Source organism: Prionailurus bengalensis, chromosome A3, assembly GCF_016509475.1.
Source record: "Prionailurus bengalensis isolate Pbe53 chromosome A3, Fcat_Pben_1.1_paternal_pri, whole genome shotgun sequence".
Classification (NCBI taxonomy): Eukaryota; Metazoa; Chordata; class Mammalia; order Carnivora; family Felidae; genus Prionailurus; species Prionailurus bengalensis.
Window position 1 is genome coordinate 119207299 of NC_057354.1, and position 16312 is coordinate 119223610.

The following is a 16312-nucleotide window of genomic DNA, read 5'->3' on the forward strand; positions in this document are numbered from 1 at the left end:
AGGCACTTAGAGTGTGGCTGGCAAACAGGACAAGAAAAAGCTTCATTTGTAATAGAAACGACTGCAAAGTACCGTAAGAGTACGGGGCAAAGAGAGCGTTCCTCCTGATGACACCATCAAGTGCAAATAGGCGGGCCGAGAGCCGGAAGGCGGGCGTGATGGAGGATAGACAGCACACCTGTCTGGTTTGGGCCAAGGCAGGTCTGATTAGGACCAAACACGTGAGGACCTTGCCGAACCTGGGTTCTGTCCGGTCAGCCAAGTTCAGCAGCTCGTGTGCTGTGCCGCTGGGGGTCCTGAGGGAGCTTGGGAGGGGGCGGTTAGGAGCACATTTACAGACAGGACGCTGGCTACACCCCCAGCCCTGGACGCGTCTGTGGTCACGGCAGGCTCCGGGCAGGGGAAGAACATGACGTATGGCTTCGGAACATGACTCTGGCTGTGGGGTGCCGGCTGCATTGTCATGGCCCTGAATTTGGGGGTGGGGACGGAAGAGACAGGTGGAAGCTGTTTCTCAGAAGACAAAGAAGAAGAAAGGGAGTTTTCGTTTGCCTTAAGATAGAGGTGACTGTCAACCCAGTGGAGGCGAACGTCACTAACGGTAACCGACGCCCCCTGAGCGTGGGCTCTGTGCCCCGTGGATTCTCACAACGACCCTGCGAAAGAGGTGCGTTATTGTGCCCATTACTCCGATGAGGAAACCCGAGGGCTGATCTTCATATCTATTAGGCTGGGAGGCGCCCCTCTTTCCATCCATTCAAGAGGGGCGGGTAACAGAGAAAGGAGGAGATAATCAGAAGGGGTCCCAGACCCCTTAGCAAAACGGGAAGTGGAATCAAATTCCCGGAGGCAAGGGGTGGGAAAATTAGGAGCGTGGCACTGAGCCAATGCTCCTATGGGAGTCACACGCAGAAGCAACTAGGGAGGGCTGGAACCAACATGCTGCTCTGAGGGACCGGTGAGGCCGGCAGCGGGTGCAGGGGAAGCAGCCTGGGAGAACGGAGGGAGCGGGGAGCCCAGGGAACGGGGCTGGCTCGAGGCAGAGGTCCAGCGCAGCATCAGATGGAGGGAGGCATCTCAGGGCTGGCCCAGAGTTTGGTTGGGGCTTAGAGTGACATTTGCATTTTTGAGTTCGTTAGCAGTGCGTGGAGGCAGGATCTCAACAGGTAGACTCGGGACGCACACGCTACCACCACGAGCAGCACTGCTGAGGAGTGAGCAAAGGGTCTGGGATGCGGTGTGAGATCCCCATCTCCCCTCCTCCCGCCAGCCTCAGCAATAAAGAACAGGCCTGACAGCCTGCTGCAGGGAGCAGCTGGGTCGCACGCAGGTCAGGAGGCTGGCAAGAGCCCTCCTCCTCCTCCCCTTCTGTCTCAAATTCCTGAGTACAAAGGGGTGCTGACTCTCTTGGGGGCTGCAGCCGCCCCGGTGGCCTGGAAGGGCTACCCCGCAGGAAAGACAGTTCCTGAGCTCTGGGATTCCCACCGCTGGAGGCGCCCAAGGCAGTGGAGAGTCACCCCTACTATAGGGACTTTGGATGAAACTTGACCCAGGGAGGATCTCCTGGACAGCTGCCCCCCCAGCCCAAGGACCTGGTCCTTTTCTCCCCCAGGGCATGGGCTGCTCCAGGAGCGGGTCACACAGCAAAGTACTTCCCTCATCTAATCTTCACAACCACCACGGGCAACAGACGTTTTCCTCACCTCAGTGTTTGAGAGGTGGGCCAGAACTGGGGTGTAGGTATCTTCCCTCCAAATCCCATACTCTTCTGTAATGCTCAGAACAGATCTGACGCCTGTGAAACAGTTACGAAGCACAGAATCTCACAGCCTGGGGTGATCTCACCCCTGCATCAGGGTCTCCCAGAGGGAAGACTTAAAATAGACAACCGATAAGGAAGTATATACATCAGCCCTAACATCTTGTCATTTCTGGAAGCAGGGATACATGCATACCAACTGGTGGGAGAATGTAAACGCATGCATGAGACGATGCCCGTTTTCATGGTTAAGACATTTCCTTTAAACCATGGAACGAACTGTGTTAATTCCCAGACACGGCAGATGAGCATGTTGCGGGGACACAGAAGCAGCTTGCTCAGTAGAAAGTGACATCATTCTCACCGAAGCCAGCAGACCACTGTGGCAGTTAACGGCGCCTGAACTCACACTCAGGAAAGAAATTCACGTTTACTGATGGCCTACTGTGTGCAGTGTTCTTAATATTTATTATCTTTTTTTTAAACGTTTATTTATTTTGAGAGAGAGAGAGAGAGAGAGAGAGAGAGGGAGAGGGAGGAAGAACGCACGCAGGGAGTAGGGTATGGGCGGAGAATCCCAAACAGGCTCTGCACTGTCAGCACAGAGCCCGATGTGGAGCTCAGACTCACGAAGAGTGCGATCATGCCCTGAGCCAAAACCGAGAGTCGGATGCTTAACCTACTGAGCCACCCAGGTGCCCCTTAACATTGATTTTATTTGCTCCTCAAAATGAGTCTCTAATTGAAAGCAAGGACTCAGACAGATATATGTGTGCACAGCATTATTCATGGCAGCCAGAAGCTGGAACCAACCCAAGTGTCCAATGGTGGACAGACTGATAAATAAAGTGTGGTATATATGAATGTTATCCAGCCTTAAAAAGGAAGGAAATTCTGACGCGTGCTACAACACAGTTGAAGCTTGAGGGCATTACGCTAAGAGAGATGAGCCCATCACAAATGAACAAAGACTGTATGAACCTACATATATGAGGGACCCAGGGTGGTCAAACTCACGGTGACAGAAAGTAGAATAGTAGCTGCCAGAGGCTGGGGGCGGGGAGAGGAGAATGGGGGAGTTATATTTATGATGGGTACAGAGTTCAGCCAGGGAGGATGAAAAAGTGATGGAGACAGATAAGAAAACAGGTAGGGGCGCCTGGGTGGCTCAGCTGGTTAAGCATGCGACTTCAGCGCAGGTCATGATCTCACAGTTCGTGAGTTCGAGCCCCGCGTCGGGCTCTGTGCTGACAGCTCAGACCTTGGACCCTGCTTCAGATTCTAGGTCTCCTTCTCTCTCTGCCCCTCCCCTGCTCACACTCTGTCTGTGTCTCTCTCTCAAAAATAAACACTAAAAAATTTCTTTTAATTAAAAAGAAAACAGGCTCAGAGGAAGTCACACAGCCAGACTGAATGAGGGTCCATCTGATTCTAGAGCCCCCGAGTTTCTTTTACATTATGCTGCCCCTTCTAGAGCTCAGGATAGCCCTGACCTGACTGAGGGGCTCCCTGGCTCCAAGACTCCTCTGTGAGAAGCTGGAGAAAAGCCCAAGTGAAATTGGACCTAACTGCAGTTTAGAAACAGAGGGGTAGGTGGGGCTTGGGCTTGAATTACAGGGCTCAATCTGAGAATTGTGCCAACATCCAAAATTATGAAATGAGGAGCTCCAGGCTTCTCTCTGATCCAGAATGATTATCTTCACTGCCGAGCATCCAATTTAAATTCATTGTGTTTAATACAAAGCCACAGTACAGAGCAGGCTGTCTCCCGACATGCAGTTACCATGGAGACTGGAGATGATCCTCAAACGGAGTTATGTGGCGGAGAGAATGTGCTGCCAGCTTCTAAGAAGCCAAGGGGCCTGGGGAAACCATTCTAAAATAGAGCCGCACAGAGAGGCCCTTTGTCATCCTCCTCCTTAGCAGAGCCCCTTCTAATCCCAAAGCGGGAAAGTTTACAGGCATCGGGGCACAACCATCTTTATTGTACGTCCAGGCTGCCCACGGATGCCAGAGAGGAGGGATTTATCAACAATCCAGAAATAAGCCGCATGTCACCCACCTTGCTCCCCTTTCCTCGTCTACTCTGACGTGGGTGAGTTCTCATTTTGGTTCCAAAGCTAATTGATAACAATACCATCAAACTGCCGAGGGAGGCTGCCTTGGGGCTTCCCTGGATACATGGCGTCCAGGAATGGGGCTGGAGTCAAGGTTGGGAGGCAGGCAGACCTGTCCCTGCACCGATTAGCATGGATAGCAAGAATTTCACTCTTCTGAGACTCAGCATTCCCCCCCTGGAGAGGAAGGATAATAAGATAATATTAAGTGGGGGGGGGGGGGCTTTAAAGATCAAAATAAGTGGATGATGGATAGAGAAGTGCTCTGACAAATGGGCCTGAGTCCAGGCCTGACAGCTCAGCACACCCCTCTTGCAGGAAGCAGGGGACAGAAGCTCATCTGTGGGTCCCGGTGGAGAGCCATGCACCGCCAGGAGCCACCTGGGGGCCTGGGACCCCAGAACCCGTCAGAGGCTCAATGTGCTCCATTGTGAACTCTGTATTTTCCACACAGCAGGAAAAAAAAAAACGCTCTTTGATGGTCCAGTAAGTCTAGGGCATAGAGATTCGGAGCTAGAGTACTCTCCCAAACATGAGTTCTAGAGTATCTTAAGCCTGGCAAGTGACTCAGGCCAGTCCACCAGGCCTGGTGGTAAGGAGGGACACCAAAAAGAATGGAGACCTGACGGGGGCAAGGATGGCGTGGCAATGGCTCAGTGGTTGCAATTCCAGTCCACAAAAGTTTTATACTCCTCCAGTTCGCTCGGTACTCCCCAGCCTACCCCTATTTGCCATTGACCAACTGTCAGGCAGAGAGGGAGCTGAATGGCTCTTCCCCATGACGTCATAGCCCAGGATCATGGAGGACAACATCCTCCATGGACCTGGACCCCCAACACCCAATAAAGTTTCTTTTAACACACACACACACACACACACACACACTCACTCACTCACTCACTCATAGCTTCCTCCCCCCGCCCCACCTCCAAGCAACTTAGGAAAATTGTATGTTTTTTTTTTAAAGTTTATTTATTTTGAGAGAGACAGCACAAGTAGGGGAGGGGCAGAGAGAGAGGGAGAGAGAGAATCCCTAGCAGGCTCCATGCTGTCATCACGGAGCCCAACGTGGCGCTCGATCCTATGAACCATGAGATCATGACCTGAACCGAAATCAAGAGTCGGATGCTTAACCGACTGAGCCACCCAGAAGCCCCAACTTGAGAAAATTAAAACAATTTTCTTAATGTTTATTTTTGAGAGAGAGAGAGAGAGAGAGAGAGAGAGAGAGCGAGCAGGGGAGGGGCAGAGGAAGATGGAGACACAGAATCCGAAGCAGGCTCCAGGCTCTGAGCTGTCAGCACAGAGCCCGATGCGGGGCTCGAACTCACAAACCGTGAGATCATGACCTGAGCCCAAGTCAGACGCTTAACCAACTGAACTGCCCAGGCACCCCCCCAACTTGAGAAAGTTTTAAAGAAAGGTCTTAACTTTTAGCTGACAGAAAGGGACCACGCTAAGGGCAGAGAATGTTTACCAAGTATGTGATTAATGCACTCAGTGTACAGTTCTCTTCAGTTTTTGGTTTACTGTCTGCACTGAAAGAGTTTGCTCCCAAAGACGAAGTAGCCAAAAGAACTTTGAAAACGAAGAAAAAGCTGGAGGACTTACACTCCCTGCTCTCAATTCTTACTGTAACGAGCATCAAGACAGGGAGGTATTGGTGTAAAGATAGACAAATAGATCAAAAGAACAGAAAAGAGAGTCCAGAAATAAACCCACACATAGATGGTCAACTGCTTTTTTGACAAGGTATAATAATCTTGCCAACAAATGGCACGGAACAATTGGACAGCCATACACAAAAATCCCTCCATCCTTACCATATACCATATACAAAAACCAACTTAAAATGGATTACAGACCTAAATCTAGGGGCTAGGGTTTTCTAATGGAAAATTTAGTAAATCTTAGCGACCTGGAATTTCACAAATATTCCTTGATCACAGTGCAAAAAAGAAATCTTGAACAAAAAATCGATAAATTGGGACTTCAAAATTTTAAACTTTTGGGGCATCTCGGTGGCTCTGTTGGTTAAGCATCCAACTCTTGATTTCGGCTCAGGTCATGATCCCAAGGTTGTGAGATGGAGTCCCACGTCAGGCTCTGTGCTGGGCGTGGAGCCTGCTTGGGACGCTCTCTCGCTCTCTCTCTCTCTCTCTCTCTCTCTCTCCCTCTCTCTCCCTCTGCCCCTCTCACCCACTTGCGTGTTCTCTCTCTCTAAAACAATTTTTTTTAAACTTTTGCTCTTCAAAAGACACTGTTCAGAAAATAAAGAGGTAAGTCACAGCCCGGGGAGAAAACATTTGCAAAACATATACCCAATAAGTGACTTGTAACTAGAAAATATAAACAACTTCAATAACCTAATAAAAAGACTAACAACTCAATTAAGACACGGACAAAAGATGTGAACGCTTCACCAAAGACATACGGAATCTATACATGTAAAGACATTCAACATTGGCCACTAGAGAAATTCAAATTAAAACCACAAAGGAGAGCTTCTGGGTTGGTGAACACATGGAGGTGTAGGGACAATGGTGCATGCGGAGAGGGCATGGAAGCTCCACATCTCTTCCCTCAACCTCGCCCTATGCACCTTTTCCATCTGGTTGTTCCTGAGTTATATCCTTTTGTAACAAACTGGTGATCTCGTAAAACAAAACAAAGACAAAAGACAAAAAACTCACAATGAGGTATCACTACACACCTGTTAGAATGCTTAAAATTAAAAAGACCGATCATAGGGGTGCCTGGGTGGCTTTCGGCTCAGGTCATGATCCCAGGGTCATGGGATCGAGCCCTGCATGGGGCTCAGTGCTGAACGTGGAGCCTGCTTAAGATTCTCTCTCTCCCTCCTTCTGACTCTCTCTCACTCTCAAAAACAAAACAAAACAAAACAAAACAAAACAAAACAAAACAAAACACTGATCATAACAAGACAGCAAAGATGTAGAGCCTGTAAGGAATATAAAATGTTACAATCACTTTGGAAACTAGTTTGGCAATTTGTTAAAAAGCTAAATATACACCTACCATATGACCTAGACACTCCATTGCTAGGTATTTACGTCAGGGAAATATACATACGTCTGCATAAACACTTGTACACAAATGTTCATTGTAGCTTTATCTGCACTAACCAAAAACTTAACAATGTTGAGTGAAAGAAATCAGTCCAAAAAAAGGAATACATACTGTATTATTCCATTTACATGAAAACATGAGAAAATGCAAACTAATCTATTGTGACAGAAAACAGATCAGCGGTTATCTGGGAGAGAGAAGGATTACAAGGGCCACAAAAAACTTTTGGGGGTGATGAATATGTTTATTATATCAATGGTGATGGCTTCACATATGTTAAAATGCGTCAAACTATAGACTTTAAAGATGTGTGGCTTATTGTATGTCTTAATTTGTTGAAGAAAAAAAAACACAGATTAAAATTTAAAAAAGATGGTTTCCTAGGTTACCTAATCATGAACTTCTTTATTCTATTCATACTCCTCCTCAAAAGAGTTCACCCACAGACATTGTTTAATTTTCATTTAATTTAATTTTTATTTTTTTCAAGTTTTATTTAAGTAATCTCTACACCCAATGTGGGGCTTGAACTCAAAACCCTGGGATCAAGAGTCACATAGTCCTCTGACTGAGCCAACCAGGTGCCCCTAATTTTATTTTTAAATATTGAGAATGCTGTGGAGAGTTTAAATCTAAACACGAAAATTATTTATGGATTAGGGGATGGATTCCTTAATCTTTAATGGCACTTCTAACTCTAAAATTGCATGTGTGTGATCGAGTGTGTGTGTGAGAATGTGAAAGTGTGTGAACGTGTGTATGAAAGAGAAAAACTGATCAGTGAGAAAGTTCTTACTATGGTTGACCCATAGTTTTGTCTGGGCGTAGTCACTAATTAAGGATCACTATAGCTCCTAGTTTTTAATTAATGAGAAATAAAGGAGATCAGAAGGAGAAAAAATGTGCTTGGCCTGCAGTGGTAACTTGAGGGAATGGTGAGGCGGAAACCACCGGGCGAAGAGATGTGGCATCTCAACACATTTCTACCTGTCAGTCAGTGTGGGATTTTAAGACACACCTTACATTCAACACAACAACAGGACAACTTCAGACCCGAGGCAACTACAGCAAAGTTTGGGAAAAGATATATTTTCAGTGAAGATTTTTGACGTTTTCGGGGTGTCTGGGAGGCTCAGCTGGTTAAGTGTCCCACTCTTGATTTGGGCTCAGGTCATGATTTCACAGTCTGTGAATCTCACAGCACAGAGCCTGCTTGGGATTCTCTCTTTCTCCCCTTCTCTCTGTCCCTACCCAGCTCGTGCTCTCTCTCTCTCTCTCTCTCTCTCTCTCTCTTAATAAATAAACAAAGAAAAAAAGATTTTTGAAGCTTTCCATGGGCTGTGTTCAACTATTTCTTGAACGACTAAAAAATATGCAGGTTTTAAGAAAAGAAAAAGAAGAAAGGAAAAAAACACATCATTCATGTACTACGTGTCACTGAAATATACATACAGTAGATGATGTATTTTTCGTCTCTTTTTTTTTTTAATTTTTTTTTTCAACGTTTATTTATTTTTGGGACAGAGAGAGACAGAGCATGAACGGGGGAGGGTCAGAGAGTGAGAGACACAGAATCTGAAACAGGCTCCAGGCTCCGAGCCACCAGCCCAGAGCCCGACGCGGGGCTCGAACTCAGGGACCGCGAGATCGTGACCTGGCTGAAGTTGGACGCTTAACCGACTGCGCCACCCAGGCGCCCCTTCGTCGTCTCTTTTTTTAAACATTTATTTATTTTTGAAAGAGTGAGAGTACGAGTGGAAGAGGGGCAGAGAGAGAAGGAGACACAGAATCTGAAGCAGGCTCCAGGCTCTGAGCAAGCGTTCAGCAGAGTCCGACGCAGGGCTCGAACCCACGAACCGTGAGATCATGATCTGAGCCAAAGTCGGACACTTAACTGACTGAGACACTTAGGCACCCCCTTTATTTTCTTTTTTTAAACCTCAAAGGATGAGAACATAAAAGCAGAACTTCTCATACGAGGTATGAGAGGTTTCCAGTACGTCTAGGATCACAGAGGGGGCGTTTATTTCTATTCTATTAAGATTCAATAATCTCTGTATAGATAAATTCTTTGCAAACACGATTCTAGAAATTGGAGGAGTTGCCTGGTCACCACAGGAGATTTTTTTCCAATACGATATAAAATTTATAAGAAACGATAGATCTCCTCTTATATTTGTTCTAAGAAGGGTCAACCTGGCCTACATTTTGCCTCCCAATTAATGTGGACATAGAAAGAAGTTGCCGGCAAGGTTTTGTTAAACAAGATAACTGATCTGAAGCAGGGCATCTTTAAATAGCTCCTGAGTGCCTGCAGAGTTTGACTGGCTATTTCTGCTTTTAAGAGAAAGAGAGAAGAGAGAAAATTATCTGGAATTCATCACCATTACTATTAGACTCCATTTGAAATCGAACACACACATCATTAACCTAACAGTAGAAACGGAATCCCATGTTTTAGTTCCTGTGTGATGCCTAACGGTTGAATATGTAGTAGGCTCAGGAGGAAATTGTACAAATGGTTTTCCAAGGGTTGGTCCTTGATTAGCACAACTGGGTGATTGATGGATTGATTTAATGGACCCTCATAGAGTCCTTAGTAAGCACTGAGTATTATTTTAAGTTCTTTACAAATAGGAACTCAATTAACACGCATAAAATACTATTATAATCTTCCATTTCCCACAGAAGGAAACTGAGAGACAGAGAGAGATGAATTTGTCCAAATCACACATCTAGTAAACATGCGCTGAAATGCAGATTCCAGTGGTCTCCCCCTGTCTTTGCTCATTACTACCACACTGCTGACATTCACCTATTTCTGAGAACAACTACTCTATGTTTCAAGCCATGCGGGTCTGTGGTGGGTCATGAGCTAAAGATAAATGGTGGTCTCTGCCCCTGGAATATTCTTCAATCTAGCTGGAAGACAAACTTGCCACACAAAACAATTCGAAAGCCCCAGATGACAAATTATTTCGGCTGGGGAGGAGATAGTGGGATCCAGGATCTGAATTAGCTGGAGGAAGAACATGACAGGAGTTTGGTAGGCCTCGAAGGTTTCCATGGATGGTGGGAAGGGACAGCAGTGGGGAGCATGGGATGGTCACAGGGAGAGAAAACCACCTTGCTGATGCACGGGCCCGTGTTGTGAATGCGGACTGCATGGACAGGTAAGGTCAGATGGGGAGCTGCCCAGGGTGAAGACCCAGATACCCGAACTTGACATCTGAGACCACAGGGAGTCACAGCAGGGTCTCAAGCAGGAACGTGACATGAGGCACAGAGAGCTGTGAAGTGAAGGGTGGCCAAGGTGATTTTTGATTTTTTTTTTTTTAAAGTAAATGTGGAGTCTTAAGTAGTTTAAGCAAAATCGGTGAGGTGGGGGTAGACGAGGGTAACAGTCTGTAGGATGGCCGTGGTTTTGCATGTGTTCCCCTTCACCAACCGTAGGCAGGGGACTCCCAGGGAACCACACTCTGTACATCCCTCCCATTAAGTGTGGAAGGGGCCCCGTGAATCAGATGGGACGCCATTACCCACGGGTTATGTCATATGGGACAGTTGAGGATCTCCGTGCGCCGAGGCTAACCAGGCGAGCTCTTTCTGGCAAAAGAGATTCTAAGTCAGAACGATTCGAAACAGGAGAGGGATTCAAAGTGCAAGTCTCCTTCTGGCTTTGAAGATGGAAGTGGGCACGTGGTAAGGAAATGGTGACAGCCTCGAGGAGCTGAGAAGGGCCCCCAGCAGGTGGCCAGCAAGGAGTCGGGGACCTCAGCCCTCAAGTTGCTAGCGACCGAATTCTGCCACAGGCAGGTGAGCTTGGCAGAGGACTCTGAACTCCAGATGAGAAAGCAGCCCACAGACACCTTGACTGTATCTTTGTGAGGCCCTGTGCAGAGGACCCAGCCACACTGTGCCCGGACTTCGGACCTACAGAACTGGGCGCTGGTAAATAGGTATTGTTTTAATTTGTCGTGAAGTAGAAAACCAATACGACGCCTGCCAGGGTGCCAGGTTCCACTGGAAGAGGCAGGAGAAGGGATGACCTCCAGGTGGCTCAGAAGGGGAAGCCACTTCATGAGGCACTCATGGAGATCTTTAGTGTGACTGTAAGTGATTCAGAGGAGGGAGGGGAGCCCAGCTGTGCTGATCCCGACCAGCACAGCCGTGCCAGGAGGGTGGCAGGTCGGCGGGAAGAACAGGCATGGTGTGGCAGCATCTGGCCCAGGAAAACACGATGGGAGGAGGGTGGCTTTTGAGAGAAGGCCCATCAGGATGTCCTGCTGGCAAAGCTAGGGACCCAGGCAGCACAGGGACTAGACGGGCAGTGGAACAGTTTCATCGCAAAGCTAAAATGGGTGGGTCTAAGAGACCGAAGACAGAGCCAAGGCCAGGCCTAGGGTGGACACAGGCAGTCACACCCTAGGGACCAACATTTATCATTTATCGTACGCACGCTCTGTGCCAGGCACTGTGGGAAGTGTCTTTCATGCATCCTCCTTTAAGCCCCACGACACCCGTTTGTAAATGGCAGAAACTGTCAACATCTAAGGAGGATGTCTGTTACTCCTCCAGTGACGGGTGGGGTTTTATAAAGCCACCGTTTCAGGATGGCAAAGAGCTCACTCCGCAGTCTGCAATGCACGTCAGTTCTGTGATGATTTTGTCGGGTCCAGGCCATAGCGTCAAGGAAACTATCTGTATGCAGCCCACTGAGAGGTAGCTGGCGGTCCAAAAGGGGTGACTATCCAACTCTGGGGTTTCAGGAGAGCCCCTGAGTGGCCTGGTGAAAATAGTGAAAAGGCCCTCAGACTGAGAAACCTGCATTCTGGCCCAGTTATCTCTGAGACTTGGGGCAACTCATGCATTTTCCATCGATGGGAGGGTGGAACTAGATTTCTAAGGTCCCTTCCAGCTTTTTACAGGAATGAAGACATAAGTGAATTCGGGAGCATTAATTAATAAGCCAGATCATAGGAACCTGGGTCCTGATAAACAGAGTTATTGCAGAGCTAAAAGACTGGAAAAACATTTTGGCCCGAATTAAACAGAAATGGACAGAGTACTGGAATCAAGAGAGAGAAAAAAAAAAAAAAAAAGAAAAGAAAGGAAGTGAACACCATTGAAAGGTTTAATTCCAAAAGAGCAAATTTCAAAAGCAAAGTAGAAAAACAGCCTGCCCAGTGGATAAATGGGCTCCTTGGTAAGGATGCTGGCAGGCTGGACACCAAAGGGAATTTATTTATGTACTAGCCTGTCCCATTTCATGACTCTGCCAGATAGGGCCCGGTCCTCTGCAGTGACAGAAGGGGAGGGAGGGTCAGGACCCTCCACTGGGGGGTGGGATGTGGCAGGCTCTCCAAACCTATGCCATCGAACAGCCCCTTGGCTGATCTCATGCTGGCCCAAGCACTCTTCTTGGATTTGGCTTCTCTTGTAGAAAAGAGTAGATGTCCTGCTGATGCTGATTTTGAGTTAACGGGAGGCTGTCTCTGTGACCAGATGGTCCTGGCACAGGCGAGAGGGAGTCTCTGGGACCACAAAGAGGAACAGACCCAGCCGGACTTCCGTTTAATGACACGTCTATCATGGCCAACTTCTCGCTCACTGATGATGTCAATGGGATACAGACAGGAGGGGAGAACACAGGGCCAGCAAATTCTAGCAAGTACAGGCATTCTAAGACCCAGGCTGGGATTTGGGAGCCCATTGATGACCCTGGAATGTGAATGGAAGGAGAGAAGCAAATAAATAAGACCGGCAAGGGCAGGCAAAGCAGGCCCCAGCTTTCAAAGAGGATGTGAGGGCCAGCTCGGCAGCAGTAACAGCCAGGACAATACACTATTCAAAACAGCGGAGAAAGTTCCTTATTAATTCACCTGCCAGTGTCAGAATCATCAGGGATGCTTTAAAAAAAAATACTGATGATGATTGGGGTGCCTGGGTGGCTCAGTCGGTTAAGCGTCCAACTTCAGCTCAGGTCATGATCTCACAGTCTGTGAGTTCGAGCCCCGCATCAGGCTCTGTGCTGACAGCTCAGAGCCTGGGGCCTGTTTTGGATTCTCTGTCTCCCTCTCTCTCTCTGCTCCTCCCGTGCTCACACTCTCTCTCTCAAAAATAATAAAATAAAAGATTAAAAAAAAAAATACTGATTGAGGAAGAGGCAGACCTAGAGGCACGGATTTCACCGGTCTGGCATGGGCCCTGGGTACTGGTGTCGTAAAAAATTCCCCGAGTTGTTCTACTGTAATTTGTTTCTAAGGGTTGAAAACCACTGGCCAAGATGGTGGTGCTTAATATATTTTCGGAGAAGTGGGAAAGCAGAAAAGGCATCTAGAAGCTTTTTCCGATTGCCCATGCCTGCCCCCTCTATCAACATCTTAGTGAAGGGGCTGTGCCTATAGCTTAAAAAGCCTGATTCTGATATTCCCACCTCGCTGCGGAGAGCCATTGGTGGGGTGGATCTCAAGACCCTGCGTTAACATTCTTCATTATGTAGCATTAGCTACACACAAGAGAATAAATATAACTTATAAGTAAGTTAAGGAGAATAACAATAAAAGACCTCATGACCCATCTGAAATCCTGGCCTTGCCTCCCCGCGGGAGACAAGCTCTTTCTTCAATGGGGTCTGCATTATTAACAAGCAGGTGGTCTTGGCGCTCCGCTTCCGGGAAACCTAGGTTCTGGGCCGGGGAGGGCAGGGCCCGCAGGTCGGGAGGGTGTGAGGAGGCGGGGAGGAGGATCAAGGGCCCGCTGTGCGCGTGGGATGCAGAGCCAGGGGTGCCAGGCAGCGCCTGCCACAGCGTCTGAAAGCAGGCGAAGCATTTGTTAAAGTGCTAGAGAAATCCCTTTAGACCCAGTACAATGGAGACCCAGATGCTCTCGAAAGAGCCAGGCTTTCAACTGTTTTGTTTTCCCAGCCCTGGCTGCTGCCGCCAAATTGACAGGCACGCAATAGCTTAGGGGGCGCAGAGTTCAAGGCCCCGCGGATCTGTCGGACAAGAACAAAAAGATGCAACTTGATCTCTCTTTCTCTCTAGGCTAATCACTCGGGTGAGCTTTTCCTTAGGATTATTATTCTATTATAAATCCAGATGCTTCAAGCCAATCAACTGCTACCTTTCTTAGAATGTACAAAGTAGGTCAGCATTGGTCTATCAGGGTGCACGGCCTCTGAACGAGTGCCACAGGCCGTGTGAATAATTAAATCGACATGTCCCTGGAGCAGCACTGCAACAGGAGAGCATTTTCTCTCCCTGGGAGATGGTCAGCGACTAGAAGAAAGAGGAAGCCCAAGTGTCCCCCTGTAGAAGCACCAAGGTGAAGGGGAAATCCAGGAATGGAGGGGTGGGAGTACTGGGGCAGGAAACCGGCTCTTGGGAGGCTGGGAGACTGTGGCAGAATTTTGGGCAGGGTCTATAGATGGGATCCAGGGAAGGCTGAGTCAGGGGCTACGTTAGGAAACAGATGCTCAATATAAGGGCTCGAGCACAAGGGCGTCAAGATCCAATCTTGCTTAGTACGGACATAACAAAGGGTTGGTTTGGGGGATGCCGGTAGCCAGCGTGGGTAGGATCTTTGGGCCTTTAAACACTGCACAACTAGGGCCTGACATGCACTGGGGGCCCTTAAATCACAGAGGGGCTTTTACGTGTTTTGCAGAGGCAGCTGCTCCCATGGATGAGAAGCCTGGAAAAGATCAGGAGTTACCTACCACCTTGCACAAAGATGCGTGTGCTGGGGTTTTCATCGGCTATAAAGAGCTAAAGGCTCTCAGGGGAAAACCTGCCACTCCTGGCTAATGAGGTCCCGGCAGATGACAATGTGAAAAATAAGACAAAGAAGGCCAGCCTGCCCTCTGAGAGGCTGGTAGACAGCGTGGTGACAGCATGGCATCTGACCTTAGACTGAAGGTCTCCCAAGTGGAGACAGGAGCCAGAAAGCTACAATTTTGGGCGCGACGCTCGAGCACACTACAGAATCGACCCCAGCAGGGACCCCGGTGGTAATCAGAGTCCTGTTGGTGGTAAATACTATGGCCTCTCTTATATTACAGCTGGGAGTATTCATTGTTACAATCAGTTGGGAAGATAATTTGGTGGCCTATCCTAAAGCTGAGCGCATGTATCCCTATGACCCAGCAATTCTACTCCTAGGAATGTGCTCGCTCGACAGATATGTGATCATACATTTGCTGAAAGATGTACAAGAACATTCACAGCAACGGTATTATTGGCATTGATAATGCCAATATGTGGTACATCAAACAATAAAGCAGTGAAAGTGAATGAGTTCAACATGAATGAATTTCACAAAAATAATACTGAGCAAAGGAAGCTAATGCAAAGGTACAAACCACTTAATTTTATTTATATAAACAGCCAGGACCAATCTATGGTGAATATACCTAAAATCATGGACTTCTATACTTTAGTTACTTACTTACTTACTTAATTGTATGATGTCTGAATTACATCTCAATTATGCTGTTGGGTTTTGTTTTGTTTTTTTGGTTTCTATGATCTTTTTGTAAAAATTTATTTATTTTCAATTTACATCCAAGTTAGTTAACATATAGTGTAACAATGATTTCAGGAATAGAATTTAGTGATTCATCACTTACGTATAATACCCAGGGCTCATCCCAACAAGAGTCCTCCTTCAATGCCCCTTGCCCATTTAGCCCATCCACCCACCAACACCCCTCCAGCAACCCTCAGTTTGTTCTCTGTATTTAAAAATCTCTCATGATTTGTCTCTCTGTTTTTAATCTTATTTTTGCTTCCTTTCCCTTTTGTTCATCTGTTTTGTATCTTAAATTCCACATAGGAGTGAAGTCACATGACATTTGTCTTTTTCTGACTAATTTCTCTTAGCATAATACCCTCTAGTTCCATCCATGTTGCTGCAAATGGCAAGGTTTCATTCTTTTTGGTTGCTGAGTAAGACTCCATTATACACACACACACACACACACACACACACACACACACACACACACACGCCACATCCACCACATCTTCTTTATCCCTTCATCAGTCGATGGACATTTGGGTTCTTTCCACACTTTGCCTATTGTTGATAGTGCTGCTATAAACATGGGGGTGCATGTGTCCCTTCGAAACAGCACACCTGTATCCCTTGGATAAATACCTAGTAGTGCAATTGCTGGGTCGTAGGGTAGCTCTATTTTTAATTTTTTGAGGAACTTCCATACTGTTTCCAGAGTGGCTGCGCCAGTTTGCATTCTCACCAGCAATGCAAAAGAGATCCTCTTTCTCCGCATCCTCGCCAGCATCTGTTGTTGCCTGAGTTGTTTATTTTAGCTATTCTGACAGGT

The 16312-nt window shown here is 47.4% G+C and overlaps 1 protein-coding gene and 1 long non-coding RNA gene across 4 annotated transcripts in view; one reads left to right on the forward strand and one right to left on the reverse strand.

Annotated features, from left to right (window-relative positions):
* DPYSL5 (dihydropyrimidinase like 5) overlaps window positions 1-16312 on the reverse strand; it is a 102137-nt gene that overhangs the window by 37053 nt on the left and 48772 nt on the right. The window lies entirely within an intron of this gene.
* LOC122497357 lies at window positions 13053-15462 on the forward strand. Its single transcript, XR_006301089.1, has 2 exons — window positions 13053-14292; window positions 14635-15462. It is a non-coding gene; the product is annotated as an uncharacterized LOC122497357 (long non-coding RNA).